Below are 16531 nucleotides of genomic sequence, written 5' to 3'. Positions count from 1 at the left end.
TGTATATATGTGTATATTCTGTATTTAGATGTATAACCTCTGTAGTAGTAGTTTTCATATATTAAACACATTGTATCCATGCTCAATTTTTCTGCTGCTCATTCAACAAAAACCAGGTCACTTTAACATTTTGATCCTTTCCTTGCGGTACGTTTGGATGCTAGAATAGGAAGTCTTTCTCGTGGCCAGAGAAAAAAAACCTTCCTTTTATAATATTCTATGAGGAGCTAAAGGTTTGCTGGACAAACTGACGGTTTCTCTAAATAATTATTAAACCAGAACTAATCATATATGTAATTGATTATAATTCGTTGTAATTAATTCACAATATATGTTTAATTCCCCCTTGGGTCGGTATATGCATCATAATAAATCTTTATGATTTATTATATTCATATTATATTCATATATCTAACCCATAAATTGATTAATAACTGTATAGAATTCGCTACATCATCCTCTTCCACGGGGAGCAGGTCAGTCTGGAGGAGTAGCAGTATGAATAGTATAGCAGTATGAGAAGCATATGGCTTCTCTAGATGAATGTTGAAATTGCCAAAAACTACAAGTGGGCTACCATCCTCTGGTAATAAGGACAGCAGCATGTCCAGTTCCTCTACAAAGGTACCCAGTTGGCCTGGGGGGCGATAAATTACTACGATATGAATTTTGACAGGAATTGAGATTGTAATAGCATGAAACTCAAATGAATTGTAGCTGCAAAGAGAGAGGAATGAGTCGAGTATTTCCAATTGTCAGAAATGAGAAGACCTGTGCCCCCACCCCTCCCAGACTGGCGAGGGGTATGAGAGAAAGTCAAGTTGTTAGAGAGAGCAGCAGGGGTTGCTGAGTCCTCTGGACGAATCCAGGTCTCAGTCAAGCCCAAGATATTAAGAGAAGAATTAGTAGCGAAGGCTGGAATGTAGTCAGATTTGTAGAAGATGGCGAGGGCTCTTGGAGATGGCACAGTCCTTACATCCCTGTATGTTCCTTCTCACATCCCTGGCTATGTTCGGCCACCAGAAGTGCTCTTTCAGCAGTGAGAGGGTTTCATTGGCTCCTGGGTGGCCAGTGCCCAGGGAAGAACCCTCCTGAACCAGTAGATGAATTTCTTCCATGTGAAGCATTCCAACTTGAAGCTTCACCGGACCAGCACACTGATGGACAGGTCTATGACCGAGGGGCTTGCCCGTTACTGAATGGATCTGGTAGATGGACGGCGTAGAGGTTGTCTTGAGCTTAAGCTGATGGCAGAGGGCAGCAGAGATGAAGTTACCGGCTGACCCGGAGTCGAGGAGGGCATAGACTGGAATGGAGACATTAACAGCAGTAAGTGTTACAACAGTGGAGACTGGTTTCATTTTCTTAATGGAGGGTATAATCACACTCACCATGGGACGAGGAGGATGAGTGGGACACGTAGATCTCACGTGTCCAGATGTACCAAAATATAAACAAAGTCCCTGAGTCAGCCGCCTCTGCTGTTCAGCGATAGTTAAACAATTGTTCTCCAATTGCATTGGTTCTGATACTGGTTCTGGAGGGCTGATGGACTCTGGCTGATGGAGGGATGATGTACGTAGCAGCTGGCCCTGGTGATCTTCGAGACATGACTGCATACAAGTGGCGAATCTGATGGAGAGTTGAATGAAGCGTTCGAGCCCGATGGAATCCTCGTATGCAGCGAGATGCAGCCACACCCTGGGATCCAGACCCTGACGATAGGTGGTGAGCAGAGCTTGTTTGTTCCATCCACTGGCTGCAGAAAGAGTCCTAAACTTGAGGGCATAATTGTTAACAGACATAAATCCTTGTTTTAATTGATAGAATTGCTCACCCACCAACAAATCACCAGATGGTCTACCAAAGACTTCCTTGAAATGAGTGAGGAAAATAGTCAGAGACTGGGTTACAGGTCCATGCTGTGACCAAATGGTTTCTGCCCACTGTAGCACACGTCCATTTAACTGGGAGATGATGGAGGCTACCTTGGAGTGATCGTCAGGGTATAATAGCAGCTGCATCTCCAGGACCAGTGAGCACTGCAAGATGATGCCTTTGCAATCCTCCGCCGAGCCAGAGAAGGGCACTGGCTTGGCCATGGGACTGGCGTATACCGGTGGTGAAGGAGCAATGGCGGTGTTTGCAGAAGTGAGCGCTGGTGAAGTTGTGGCTGGACTGATGGAGAGTGTACAACGGAGGGTATCCACGAGTTCCTGGAATGGGTCTGATGAGCTCATGCTGTTTGATGTTTAGTGTTGGTCCGGTCTTCTGTCACGGACAGAAGTGTAGGAGACAACAGGTTTGTAGAAATAACTGAGTTTATTAACAAACAGCGGAGAATAACAGAAGTGCAGGTAAGTGATGATTAAATGGATAATTGAGATGGTGAAACGGAGATGGTAATACTGTCCTTTATCTTGCAGGTGGATGACTCGTAGATGATTGCAGGCGAAGAGGTGGAGTGAACTCACGGAGACAGTAGGGAGACACACACACAGATACTTTGCACGAAGACTGGGAAGCACGCTGGAACAGAATGGGTAAGTATTCTCAAAGAGCTGGAGCATTGGAATGGTAGTCCTTGTATCAGCGAGACCGGACAGTGAACTGACGTGAGTGCTGTGCTTAAGTATCTTGTGGTGATTAGGTGATGATGAGGATCAGGTGTGTGTGGTTAGAACTCTCTGCTGAGGGAGTGCGCTGTGAATGGCTGATGGAAGAGCCTGGCAGATCTGTTCATGTACTTTTCATATAAAAATAATTTTTAAAAGGATTTACCTCAGAGGATGAGCATGACTGGTTTCACTTTCATTTTGAGGATCAACTAGATCAAGCCGATGATTGTGAATGGTACGTTTTTTTAAACATTTTTATTCTTAAGTTCTTTATTCTAATCGCGATATAGTGTCTGTGAATATTAAACTACAAAAAGATTGTTTAAATATGAATCCTGCAAGTTTTGTGTGTCTCAGTGTGAATTAATGGGACAGATCGACATGCAGTTTCGTTTACTACACACAACTTACATTAGTAAATTGCCATGGCTATTCCCAAATGCAATGTGTTAAACTGCACACTAACATTTAGGCTATATATATAATATATAAAATATCATAGAGGTAATATGAATATTTAGACGTTTTGCATCACAGAAATACATTATTTTTTAAAGTATATTAAAATAGAAAAACATTTCTTTAAATTGTAATAATATTTCACTGTATTGCTGTTTTTTTCTGTATTTTTGATCAAATAAATGCAGGCTTGATGAGCATGAGACTTCTTTCAAAAACATTATAAATAGTAATGTGTCCAATCTTTTGACTGGTACTGTAATTTAAAGGGGTGATTCACTGGCTTTTTTATAGGCTTGATTGTGCTTATGGTGTGCAGTTTAACATGTCTTAATGCTTCGTTTAAAAAAAAAAAAAAAAAAACGCTGTATTTTTCATATATTTTACCTTTATTCTACACCGCTGTCTCCACTGTCATTTGAACGGCCGGTTGACTTCCTGGTTCTATGATACCACTCCCTCTGAAATATGCAATTGGCTCAGATTGGTTAGCTGGCCCAATGTATTGTGATTCGCTAAAGCCCTAGTGCGTGTTGTCCGGAAACGCCACGCCCCTTACCATTGCATGTGATTCGGTGGAAATGTAAATAATGGCGTTAGTATTGCTGTGTCAATATTACCATGTCAGTATTGCCTGAATCAGACCCAGATAGCAGTAATGAAGAGGGTCAAGCAGAACCTCTGCAAGCACGGTTTTTAAAGAACGTTTCTGAATGGTAAATATTTCCGTCTGTATTTGTGTCAAAGTGTTTAGATATGCTGTCACATGTAAATATTATTGCTGTTTATGTTAGCTTTCAATATATGGCTTTATCCTGATTAAAGCTTTACTATAGCTGAATACATGACTGAGTAGTAGCATTTCTGTAAAGGTATTGTTTAATTTATAGCATGAACAACTGTTTGTCTATGAACATAGAAGTTTGTTGGTGCTTGTAGGCGTTTGTTGAAGAAGTATGCGATAGGATTTAGCTAACTGGCTAGTGAAGCAAAACCGTGTTGGTCTTTGTTTATGTCCTTGATGCAACCAAAAAATAGCAACAGAAACTATACATTTAAAAGACATGTACTAACAATAAAACATACTTTAAGGTTGGGGCCCATAAACAGCTTCATCTTTCAGTAATAGCATTTGTGCAAATCCAGCATTGAACTCCTGTAGATTCTGGAAGCTGGATCTTCCTTAATGCCGCGCGACATGGCCTCGCCCACTTTGTTATGTGTTCCTGGGGCAGGGTTTATGTTAATTGCAGGGTAAGTGATGTCACCAACCTGGGAAGAAGCTTGTTGTAGTCCCAACCGGTCGTAAATGTAGGCTTTAAACTGCCTTAACTTTAAAAGACAATATCTGAATATCTATTGAACTCAACGCTGTAACTTTGCAGATACTCTTAATGCTCAAGCAGCAACATTACACACTAACTAAAGTTAAAAAAGTGAAATAGCAATGAACCACCCCTTTAAAATGTATGCCTATACAAAATTTTCTTTACATGATGTGCTAAAAAAAAACATGCATGCATAAGATCACAAAAATCATGTTTTCTGTTAAGATTGGACATTATATTAACGTTAATACAATAGCTGATATGATCCTGTAATCAGCATGCTCACAGAGGGCTTTTTCTTTTATCTCACTAATTTGAGAATCATAGTGACCAGATAATGGCCCACACTGGACATTCTGAATGAATATAAAGGTGATATCACTGACTGGAAGCAGGAAAGTTTTTTTTTTTTTTTTTAACAAACATGGGGGGGGGGGGGGGTTCTTTGTGCATTCTTTGTCCATTCTTTGTCTAGTTTTTTGTTACACTGTGTTTGTAGTTGCTTTCCTGGTGCTTTCCTTGTTCAGATTACTCCATTAAATGTTCCTGAAGATATCTTCTTCATCGTGCTTTGAATACTACAACCCGACCGTGACATACCCGTTTTTATAATATATTACCTGTTTTTATAAAATATTATCTTGTGTATGTACCCAGAGCTCCTGAAAACCACAACAAATTCCTTGTGTGTTTGCGCACACTTGGTGAATAAAGATTACGGCTAAAATACTCTGATTAAAAGATATTATAGTATATTTATAATTATACTATATTAATAAAAATTATCTTGCTTTGTCTGCTATCTTTATTTTTTTCCACTTAGCTCATTGCAGTGCATACTGGGATTGCCTTGAAGGATACCTCCCCTGCATCTGTATACCTGCTCAACTGTCTGAATACTTCAATATTCATGATGCAGTATTCAAACAATCCACAGATGACCTACTGCATCTTCTGAGATTTTGAAGTGTGTAAACAGTGGACATCCCATGAGGCCACAACAAAATCTGTTTTCATTGTTATTGTTAGATTGCAGGTCAAGTTAATGCTGATTAATTTACTTTAATAAATATACTGTAAGTACATGGATGGGAAAAACATAATCTTCATGTAAATCATTTTGTAGTCTGTGTTGTTACACTAATCTGGGCTTAGTTTCATTTAAGTTTTTACAGTTTTTATTAGTACCAGTTTTCTAATTGTGTCAGATTCACAATTGAATATAACCGTGTTAATCATAAATGAACAAATATTTGTAAATTTACTGTTATCATATGGAGATGAGGATCCACAGTCTTGTGTGTGTAAATTCTTCACAAAAACAGAGAAAATACTGAATGCCAAAGCGATAGCGTTAACTAAAATGCTGAAATATTTTATCAATGAAGGACAAGAACATAACTGCTATGAAAATGAATGTGTTTATATCCACACAATCCCATATAAATCATTTAAAGGGCCCATTTATAGGTGGGAGTGGAACACAGTTGTTTAACTCTCTGGCTTTTGGCTGCTGTTCATAGGAGATGCTGGAAGAGTAAAGGCAAACAAATTATTTCAGGAATAAAAAAGATCAATAGCATCTTTACTAAATCTCCCCCTCAAGACTCTCATTACAGTAATCCAAAGTCATCTTTCTCTGCCAAATCAGAAATTGTGGAGACAAAGACAATATTAGCTTTACTGGCTGTGGCCAGCACTTGCAGCTATTTGGGATTTACTTAAAGCAAGCGGGGAAATGAGAAAATAGTGATTTACTATCTTTTAATTACATCATCTCTGTGTACTTACAGCAGTATGCAGATGTGTTAACATGTAAATAAGGAATCTTTCTCGGTCCGAACATCTGTATCACATGATAAAATGCCTTCAGCCTTTTACCAAACTGTTTCAAAGTATGTTATTAGTTTTTTAAAATTTCTTTAGAAAAACTGTAAAACTGTTGAATAAGTGAAAGGGTAGTAGGCCTATTTGAAAAGCCACTCTGTGGAAATTAGGGTGAATTCAGGGTGATTGGGACACTTTGTGCCATTGATATGAATTGTAAAAAAGTGACCCAATCAACCTGAATTCACTCCCATTTAAATCTCAAGGAGGTGAAAAGCCTGTAAAAAGCCAAAGAAAAAGGCCTAAAACACCAAAACACTTCCTATGTTTCCATCCACCTATTTTTATGCAAATTTTGGGATATTGCATTAAAAAAACAAACAAACAAACAAAAGACGCTTGATGGCAAACCCCAACATGCGCATAAATTCTAAAAATGCTCATGGAAAACTTGTGAGCTAAATTGAGGAGGATAAGCACAACAATCGTTTGACTTTACCTCAACAGAGGATGTGATTGGACAGTTGTGGCCTAATGGTTAGAGAGTCAGACTTGTAACCCAAAGGTCATGGGTTTGAGTCTTAGTAATGTTAAGAAATGTAAGTGAGGTGCCCTTGAGCAAGGCACCTAACCCCCAATCGTTCCCTGGGTGCTGTAACAGAAATGGCTGCCCGCTGCTCTGGGTGTGTGTTCACGGTGTGTGTGTTCAATACTCACTGCTGTTTGTGTGCACTTAGATGGGTAAAATTTAGAGCACAAATTCTGAGTATGGGACACTATACTTGGCTACACATCACTTCACTTTCACTTAACTAACCAATGGACCAATTTTATTGCATAGCATGTCAAATGTGGTAATTCTGAAATACCTAAGCCAAGTCTGTTTATTGCGTTTCATATACGTGCTCTGAGGCACAAGTCAAGTCAAGTCAAGTCACCTTTATTTATATAGCGCTTTTTACAATGCAGATTGTGTCAAAGCAGCTTTACATTGATAGCTGGTACATAATTTGGCTGCACAGCAGCTCTTAAATAATAGTGTCAATGCAGGCAGATCAGAAGCACTGTTGAATAAATGTCAAGAATACTATTGAATATCAAATGTCAAGTGTCCCCAACTAAGCAAGCCAAAGGCGACAGCGGCAAGGAACCCAAACTCCATCAGGTGACATCAGGTGGCAAACAAGTGGCAAATAGGTGTTAAAATGGAGAAAAAAAAACCTTGGGAGAAACCAGGCTTAGTCGGGGGGCCAGTTCTCCTCTGGCGAACAGTGCTTTGTTACAATCAGGTTGCTATCATAAATCTGATAGGATCGCAACAATCAAAGTATTTATTTCAGTTCCATCCAGTTGAGGATCGTATTCATCACGCCGGTATGGACGGTCTGTTGAGGAACTGTGCTACTGGCTGTCGTGTCGATGAGGCCTTCACAATGGATGATCTAGTTGACTCGATCTCTGCTGATACTTCAGGGCTGCGTTGTGGTCATGTCCAGTTGAGGATCGTATTCATCACACCGGTATGGACGGTCTGTTGAGGAACTGTGCTACTGGCTGTCGTGTCGATGAGGCCTTCACAATGGATGATCCAGTTGACTCGATCTCTGCTGATACTTCAGGGCTGCGTTGTGGTCGAGTCCAGTTGAGGATCGTATTCATCACGCCGGTATGGACGGTCTGTTGAGGAACTGTGGCACTGGCTGTCGTGTTGATGATGTCTTCACAGTGGATGATCTAGTTGACTCGATCTCTGCTGATACTTCAGGGCTGCGTTGTGGTCGTGTCAAGGCGCAGATCCTTGGTCTCAGCTGGATACGGCCCAGATCCGGTTGACTACGGTAAACCTTGGGATAAACAGAAAGACTAATATTAGCGTAGATGCCATTCTATTTCTGATGTAACGAGTACATCTGGTGTTATAGGAAGTGTTCCCGGTTCCGGCTGACCTAATTTATGCAGCCTAATAATCCTTTAATGGATTTGAAAATATAAATTGATAATGTGTTATGTGTATGCCAGGTTAAAGAGATGTGTTTTTAATCTAGATTTAAACTGACAGAGTGTGTCTGCATCCCGAACAATGCTAGGAAGATTGTTCCAGAGTTTAGGTGCCAAATAGGAGAAGGATCTACCGCCTGCAGTTGATTTTGATATTCTAGGTATTATCAGCTGGCCTGAATTCTGAGATCGCAATAAACGTGAAGGACTATAATGTATTAAGAGCTCACTTAGGTACTGGGGAGCTAAACCATTTAGTGCTTTGTAAGTAATTAGCAAGATTTTAAAATCTATACGATGTTTAACAGGAAGCCAATGCAGTGATGACAGAACTGGGCTAATATGGTCATACTTCCTAGTTCTAGTAAGAACTCTAGCTGCTGCATTTTGTACGAGCTGTAGTTTATTTATCAAGCGAGCAGAACAACCACCCAGTAGAGCGTTACAGTAGTCTAGCCTTGAGGTCATAAACGCATGAACTAACTGTTCTGCATTTTTCATTGAGAGCATATGTCGTAGTTTGGATATATTTTTCAGATGGAAGAATGCAGTTTTACAGATGCTAGTAACATGGCTTTCATATGAAAGATTGGTATCAAAGAGCACACCCAGGTTCCTAGCTGACGACGAAGACTTAACAGAGCAGCCATCAAGTGTTAGACAGTATTCTAGATTATTGCATGAAGAAGTTTTCGGTTCAAAAAATTAGAATCTCTGTTTTTCCTGATTTTAGTAGTAGGAAATTACTGGTCATCCAGTTTTTTATATCAGCTATACATTCTGTTAATTTAGCGAATTGGTGATTTTCGTCAGGGCGCGAAGAAATATAGAGCTGAGTATCATCAGCGTAACAATGAAAACTAATGGCATGCTTCCTAATGATATCTCCCAAGGGTAGCATGTACAGAGTAAAAAGCAACGGTCCTAGTACTGAGCCTTGCGGTACTCCATATTTAACTTGTGATTGATATGACATCTCATCGTTTACTACTACAAACTGATAACGGTCAGATAAGTATGATTTGAACCATGCAAATGCAATTCCACTAATGCCAACATAATTTCCGAGTCTGTTTAGAAGAATATTGTTATCAATAGTGTCAAATGCAGCACTAAGATCCAGTAACACTAATAGAGAGATACAACTACGATCTGATGATAAGAGCAAATCATTAGTAACTCTAATGAGAGCAGTCTCAGTACTATGGTATGGTCTAAATCCTGACTGGAAATCTTCACAGATACTATTTCTTTCTAAAAAGGAACATAGTTGTGATGAAACTGCCTTTTCTAGTATTTTTGACAGAAAAGTGAGATTTGAGATCGGCCTGTAATTGACTAATTCTCTAGGATCAAGTTGTGTTTTTTTAATAAGAGGTTTAATAACAGCCAGCTTAAACGTTTTTGGTACGTATCCTAGTGATAAAGATGAATTAACAATATTAAGAAGAGGATCTATGACCTCTGGAAGCATCTCTTTCAATAGCTTAGTCGGTATAGGGTCTAACATACATGTGGATGATTTTGATGATTTAACAAGTTTAGACAATTCTTCCTCTCCTAAAGCAGTAAATGAATTGAATTTTTCTTTAGGGACACTACAGTGCACTGTCTGACACAAGACTGTAGTAGACGGTTGCATGGTTATAATTTTTTCTCTAATATTATCAATCTTGCAAGTAAAGAAGTTCATAAAGTCATTACTGCTGTGCTCTTTGGAAACATCAGAAGTTGAAGCTTTATTTCTTGTTAATTTAGCCACTGTATCAAATAAATACCTAGGGTTGTGTTTATTTTCTTCTAAAAGTTTTGAAAAATAGGCAGATCTAGCAGTTTTTAAGGCCTTTCTGTACTCAATCATTTTCTCTCTCCACGAAATGCGAAATACTTCTAGTTTTGTTTTCTTCCAGCTGCGCTCCATTTTTCTAACTGCTGTTTTTAGGGCCCGAGTGTGCTCATTGTACCATGGTGTTGGATTAATTTCCTTAATCTTTTTTAAACGCAAAGGAGCAACTGAGTCTAATGTGCTGGAAAAAAGAGAGTCAATAGTTTCTGTTGCAATATCGAGGTCTTCTAAGCTGTCTGGTATGCTAAGGCGATGAAACTGATCAGGAAGATTATTTATAAAGCAATCTTTAGTGGTAGAAGTGATGGTTCTACCATATTTATGGCAGGGAGGCAGTTTAGCCGCTTTCACTAAATGTAATATACACGAGACTAGATAATGATCTGAGATGTCGTCACTCTGCTGCAGAATTTCAACGGCATCAATATCGATTCCATGTGACAATATTAGATCTAAAGTATGATTACGACAATGAGTGGGTCCCGACACGTGTTGTCTAACACCAATAGAGTTTAGAATGTCTGTAAATGCCAATCCTAATGAGTCTTTTTTATTATCTACATGGATATTAAAATCACCAACAACAAGGACTTTATCTGCAGCTAGTACTAATTCTGATAGAAAATCGGCAATCTCTTTGATAAAGTCTGTATTGTGCCCTGGTGGCCTGTATACAGTAGCCAACACAAATGTCAACTTACATAATGTTACGTAAAGCACCATCACTTCGAAGGAATTATATTTGAAAGACTTCTGGCTGATACTGTAAATATTGCTATAAATTACAGCAACACCTCCCCCTTTTCCTTTCTGTCGAGGATTGTGTCGATAATCATAACCTTGAGGACTAGACTCATTTAAAGTAGTGTAATCGTCCGGTTTTAGCCAGGTTTCTGTCAAACACAGCACATCTAGATTATTGTCTGTGATAATATCGTTTACAATAAGTGCTTTTGAAGAAAGTGATCTAATATTTAACAACCCAAGCTTTATAATTTGTTTATCATTATTATCTCTTTATTTGTTGAACATCAATTACATTTTTACCATTAAATGGGTTTGAAAGTTTTTTGTTTTTATTAATTCGGGGTACAGACACAGTCTCTATTTGATAATATCTAGGTGCAAGAGTTTCTATGTGTTGGGAATTATCTGACTTCTGTGACATGAGGCAGCTAGCAGACGGTCGGTTTAGCCAGTCTGTCTGCTTCCTGTCCTGGGCCCCAGTTTGTCATGTTTTAGTTGTGAGACTATGTGCCATATTACTAGAGAGAAGAGCAGCACCATCCCGGGACGGATGAATACCATCTCTTTTCAACAGGTCAGGTCTGCCCCAAAAGCTTTTCCAATTGTCTATGAAACCTATATTATTCTGCAGACACCACTTAGACAGCCAGCCATTGAGTGATGATAATCTGCTAATCTGCTATCTCATCACTCCTACGAACAGGAAGGGGACCAGAGCAAATTACTTCTCCTGACATTGTATTTGCGAGTTCACACACCTCTTTAATGTTAATTTTAGTGATCTCCGACTGGCGAAGTCGAACATCATTTGTGCCGACGTGAATAATAATTTTAGAATATTTACGATTAGCATTAGCCAGCACTTTTAAATTTGCTTTGATGTCAGGTGCTCTGGCTCCCGGCAAACATGTGACTATGGTGGCTGGTGTCTCTATTTTCATGTTCCGTGTAATAGAATCGCCAATAACTAGGGCACTTTCAACAGGATTCTTAGTGGGTGTATCACTGAGTAGGGAGAACCTGTTTGATGTTCTTATTGGAACGGAAGAGTGGTGTTTTCCGCGGCTAGGCAGCCTCACCGTTACCCAAGTGCCCTGCTGCGCGGGCTCTACAGCTGGAACCGAACAATGTACAGAGTTCACTAAGCTAGTCGCATCCAAAACAGTATCTGAAGCCCCTGCATTCTTACTATCCTCGATTAAATGTCTACTATCCTCGATTTGGATGCGTGTCTCTAATTCTGAGATTCTCTCTGTCAGCCTGACTATTTCCCTACATTTATGACATGTAAATCCCTCGTCGCTGACAGAGAGAGCTACACTGAACATGTGACAAACTGAACACGAGATAACAGTGGGAAAGGATGACATGACTCACCGTGTTTGTAGACTGATCGGAGTTACCACTGTAGACTGATCCGAGTTACCACAGCTGTTTGATGAACGCGTTGAAAAGGAGCATGCGAGACTGATAACACGTTAACAAACGAGATGCAAACGTGTTGTAACAGCGATTTAGATTCAAAGATTACAGGCTAGCGACGTCAGATTAATGTGGTAGGCAATAATAATAATATAAGCAACAATGAATAAAAGTAAGAGAAAACAAAACTATACGGAGACGCAAACACCAGCAGCGAGGCAGAGGCAGCGAGGCAGACAGGAGCAATCGAGCAATCGACCAGCAATCGTGTGTGTGTGTGTAAGTAATTTATAGCCGCTTTTCCACCGTTGGGCCAAACGGTTCTCATTACGTAACCGTTCCATTCCGTGCCGATCCGGGCCGGCTGGTACATATACAGTTTCATTTTCTACTGTAAGGCCACTCTTTGGAATGTAATACAAAAGCGCCAGTTGCCTGGTAACGCAACAGTTTACTGATGATATGAGATGTAAATAATGGCCGCGTTATGGAGGATGATCAGATATTATTTTAATTTTATTATCATTTATTTATTTATAATAAAATTATTAAATTAGAAATAGAGCACTTAGCCAGCTACGGAGAAACTGGTAGCAAGGCAACAAACAAGTGACCAATCCCGCGTGCCTACATCAGTTCACACATTCTAAAAGAGCCACAGTAGCTTCAACGGTTGCAGCAACTTTAATTTTTATTACAGATATTTTGCACCAATTTCCCAGGAAGTGACTATTTTGTTCTTTTGAACACATTTGATGGAAACAGTGCTTTATTCCAAATGTTTTATGCAATATTTAAAGTTTGCACATGAGTTAATTTCGCAACTTTGAATGAAAATATAGCTACTGTTAGGTTGGCAAAGGAGGAAGATGCTGAACGCCAGCCACATTTTCCATAAGTGAGAAGTAAATAATTTAACAAAATATTTTGCTATAGACTTTTATGAAGCAGTACAAACTAATAAAATAAACTATTCACCAAATGCTAAAAAAGCACAGCATTTTAAGGATTGAAAATACATTTTTAAATGAATGAAACAAAATTCTCAACTACCAACTCTCAATGACCATTGTACACTGCATTCCAAATTAGTATGCAAGTGACATATGAGTAAGATTTCAGTACAATAAACAATCAGATTTTAGTTTTTCTAAGAAAATGTTTGTTTGTTTATTTATCCATGTCTTTTTACATAACTGGTATCAATCTCAGACAAAATAATTTGCCAGGTCTATGGAAACCCTACTTAGAGGTTGTTCCACATTATTAAGAGAATCTCGAGAATCTCGAGAATCTCTCCATGCAGGCTGGCAGTTGTGCGTAAAGATGCATTTTAGCCACTCCAAACCAAAGCTCACAAATGACTCTGGGGTCTTCCGCGAGGTCGAGGGGCCGGTTTCTCTGGGTGCGTCCTATGAAACTCAGTCAAGAGTGTGGGGTCGAGGATGTCTTCTGCATTGACCCAGGATCACTCCTCCGGTCCGTACCCCACCCAATCCACCAGATATTGGAGGAGCTTACCCCGGCGTCTGGAGTCAAGTAGGTCTCGAGCCTGGTACGCCTCCTCACCGTACACCAAGATGGGTGGGGGACCCCGGCAACTGGTCTGCTCCTGCTCCGCTCTCAGACTACCAGCAGGTATGAGAAGTGATGCATGAAAAGTGGGAGAAATGCGATAATTAGAGGGTAACGCTAAATGAAAAGAAACTGGTGTAATCTGTTTAATAATTTGAAAGGGACTCACGTACCTGGGATTGATCTTCTTGCATGGAAGTCTGAGGCGTAGGTCTCAAGTGGATAGGCAGACCCATTGACCTTGAGTATATTCAGGACTGGGGCGATGGTGACGATCGGCCTGCAACTTTTGTCTCTTGATGGCGTGTAGCAAATGGGTGTGAGCCTGATTCCAGATGTCTTCACTTCTCTAGAGCCAATCGTTGACAGGGTACCTCAGTAGATTCTCCTTACCATGGAAATAGAGGAGGTTGGAAGCCCATTACACATTGGAACGGAGTTAGTCCGGTGGAGGATTTTTGAAGTGAGTTCTGAGCATATTCTGCCCACATAAGGTATCAACTCCAATCTGTTTGATTCTGATGACAATAGGATCTGAGGAACCGGGTGATCTCCTGATTGAGACGTTCTGTTTGACCATTGGATTGAGGGTGATTTCCTGAAGTGATGCTAATGTTGATATTGAGTTGTTGAAAGAAGGCTGACCATACTCTGGATGCAAATTGGGAGCCTTGATCTGACACAATGTCTTCAGGGAGACCATAGAAGCGAAACACAAAGTTGCACATAAGTTCAGCCATTTCAAACGCTGTGGGCTGCTTGGGAAGTGGAATTAAACGACAGGTCTTGGAGAAGCGATGTTTCACTGTGAGTATTGTAGTATTGCCATTGGATTTGTGGAGATCGGTAATGAAGTCTATGGTGATGTGGGACCATGGTTGGTGAGGAATTGGCAATGGATGCAGTAAGCCAGATGGTAATTGTCTGGGAGACTTGCTTGTGTTACAGGTGATGCATTCGTGAATAAATTTTATTGTGTCTGCCCGCATGGTTGGCCACCAGAAACTGTTCTGAAGAAGGTGAAAAGTGGCAGAAATTCCAGGATGACCGGAGCTGAGTGAGGTGTGAACTTGCTGTAACACTTTCTTACGGAGATCCTGTGGTACAAAGGTTCTATCAGTGGGGCATTCGGGAGGGAGGGTCTCTTGTGCCCACCTGGCCTGTCTAGGGTTTAATCTCTTGGCAGAACGCAAATACTCCAAATTCTTGTGGTCAGTTAGAATCAGAAAAGGATGTTTAGACCCCTCCAGCCAATGACGCCACTCCTCCATAGCTGATTTCATGGCCAACAATTCCCAGTTTCCAACATCGTAATTTTGTTCGGCTGGATTTAGTTTGCATGAATAGTAAGCACAGGGATAGAGCTTGGGTGGGGAACCTTGCTGTTGTGAGAGAATGGCTCTGATGCCCATATTTGAAGCGTCCACCTAAACTATGAACGGGAGTTCTGGGTCAGGGTGATGGAGGATGGGAGCAGATGTGAAACATGACTTGAGTTCTGTGAAAGCCTCCTGAACTGCAGCTGACCATGTGAGATGGGATGAGCTTCTTTTAGTCATGGCTGTAAGTGTGGAGGCTACTGAACTGAAACCTCTAATGAAGCGTCAGTAAAAGTAAAAGCAAATCTCAAGAATCATTGCAATTCCTTTAAGGCTGTCGGTTGTGGCCAGTCAAGAACCGCTTTGACTTTCCTATCGTCCATAGTGACTCCCTTCTGACTGATGATGAAGCCCAAGAATGATGTTGTAGTCTGGTGAAATTCACACTTCTCTGCTTTGGCATATAACTGATGCTCAATGAGTCTTTGTAATACTGCTCTTACATGTTGTACATGTTCCTCATAGGTGCTAAAATAGATGAGAATGTCATCGATGTAGACGATTACCCAGCGGTCAAGCATGTCCCGAAAGACATCGTTGATGAATGATTGAAATACTGAAGGACTGTTGGACAGTCAGAAGATTGCAATAGTCGATGCAAGGACGCAGACTGCCATCCTTTTTCTTAAAGAAGCAGCCAGCGGATGCAGGTGACGTAGATGCTCTAATGAACCCCTTTGAAAGTTCCTCCTGAATCTAGTTTATAGTTTCGGATTCGGGTTGTGATGAGGGAAAATTCGACCCTTAGGTGGTGCTGCGCCTGGTAAGAGTTCAATGGAGCAGTCGCTTGAACGATGAGGAGGAAGTTCTGAAGCCTTAGTTTTGCTGAAAGCCTCAGTGAAGTCAGTATATTCAATGGAGCTTCCGGTGGAGAGAACGCCTGCACATGTTGGCTGCCGCTTCTCCGTCCGTGTTTTTTTACTAATTACCTCATTCGTTTGTTTTAAACAGTTGAGATTTTATTATTTGGTGTTTTTATGCTGTTTTCTGACACTGGAGTTCTACTGTGGAGTTTCTAGTGGCTTTTGGGCAAAACATTGTGGGATTGCGGATCCTGCTGATTGGGAACGCTGCAGCCTGTGTGATAGCTATTTACATGCTGCGGTGTGATAACAACGTGTCTGGACTCAATTTCAACTGACTCAATTTGGATATTGCTGCTCATATCATGCAGATTCCTTTGCTTTGCATTATCATCATCATCATCATCATTGTTTTGACCCTGTCTGGGCTTCGTGGAGAGCGGGTCCTTCAACAGTTGGATTTCATCATGATAAGGTACTCTTTTGCTGAACTTCTCTCATTGGAACACTATTTACTTCCTGACGTCTG

The sequence above is a fragment of the Megalobrama amblycephala genome, linkage group LG11, assembly GCF_018812025.1.
Source record: "Megalobrama amblycephala isolate DHTTF-2021 linkage group LG11, ASM1881202v1, whole genome shotgun sequence".
In the NCBI taxonomy this organism is placed as follows: Eukaryota; Metazoa; Chordata; class Actinopteri; order Cypriniformes; family Xenocyprididae; genus Megalobrama; species Megalobrama amblycephala.
Note: the sequence above shows the minus strand (reverse complement) of the source record.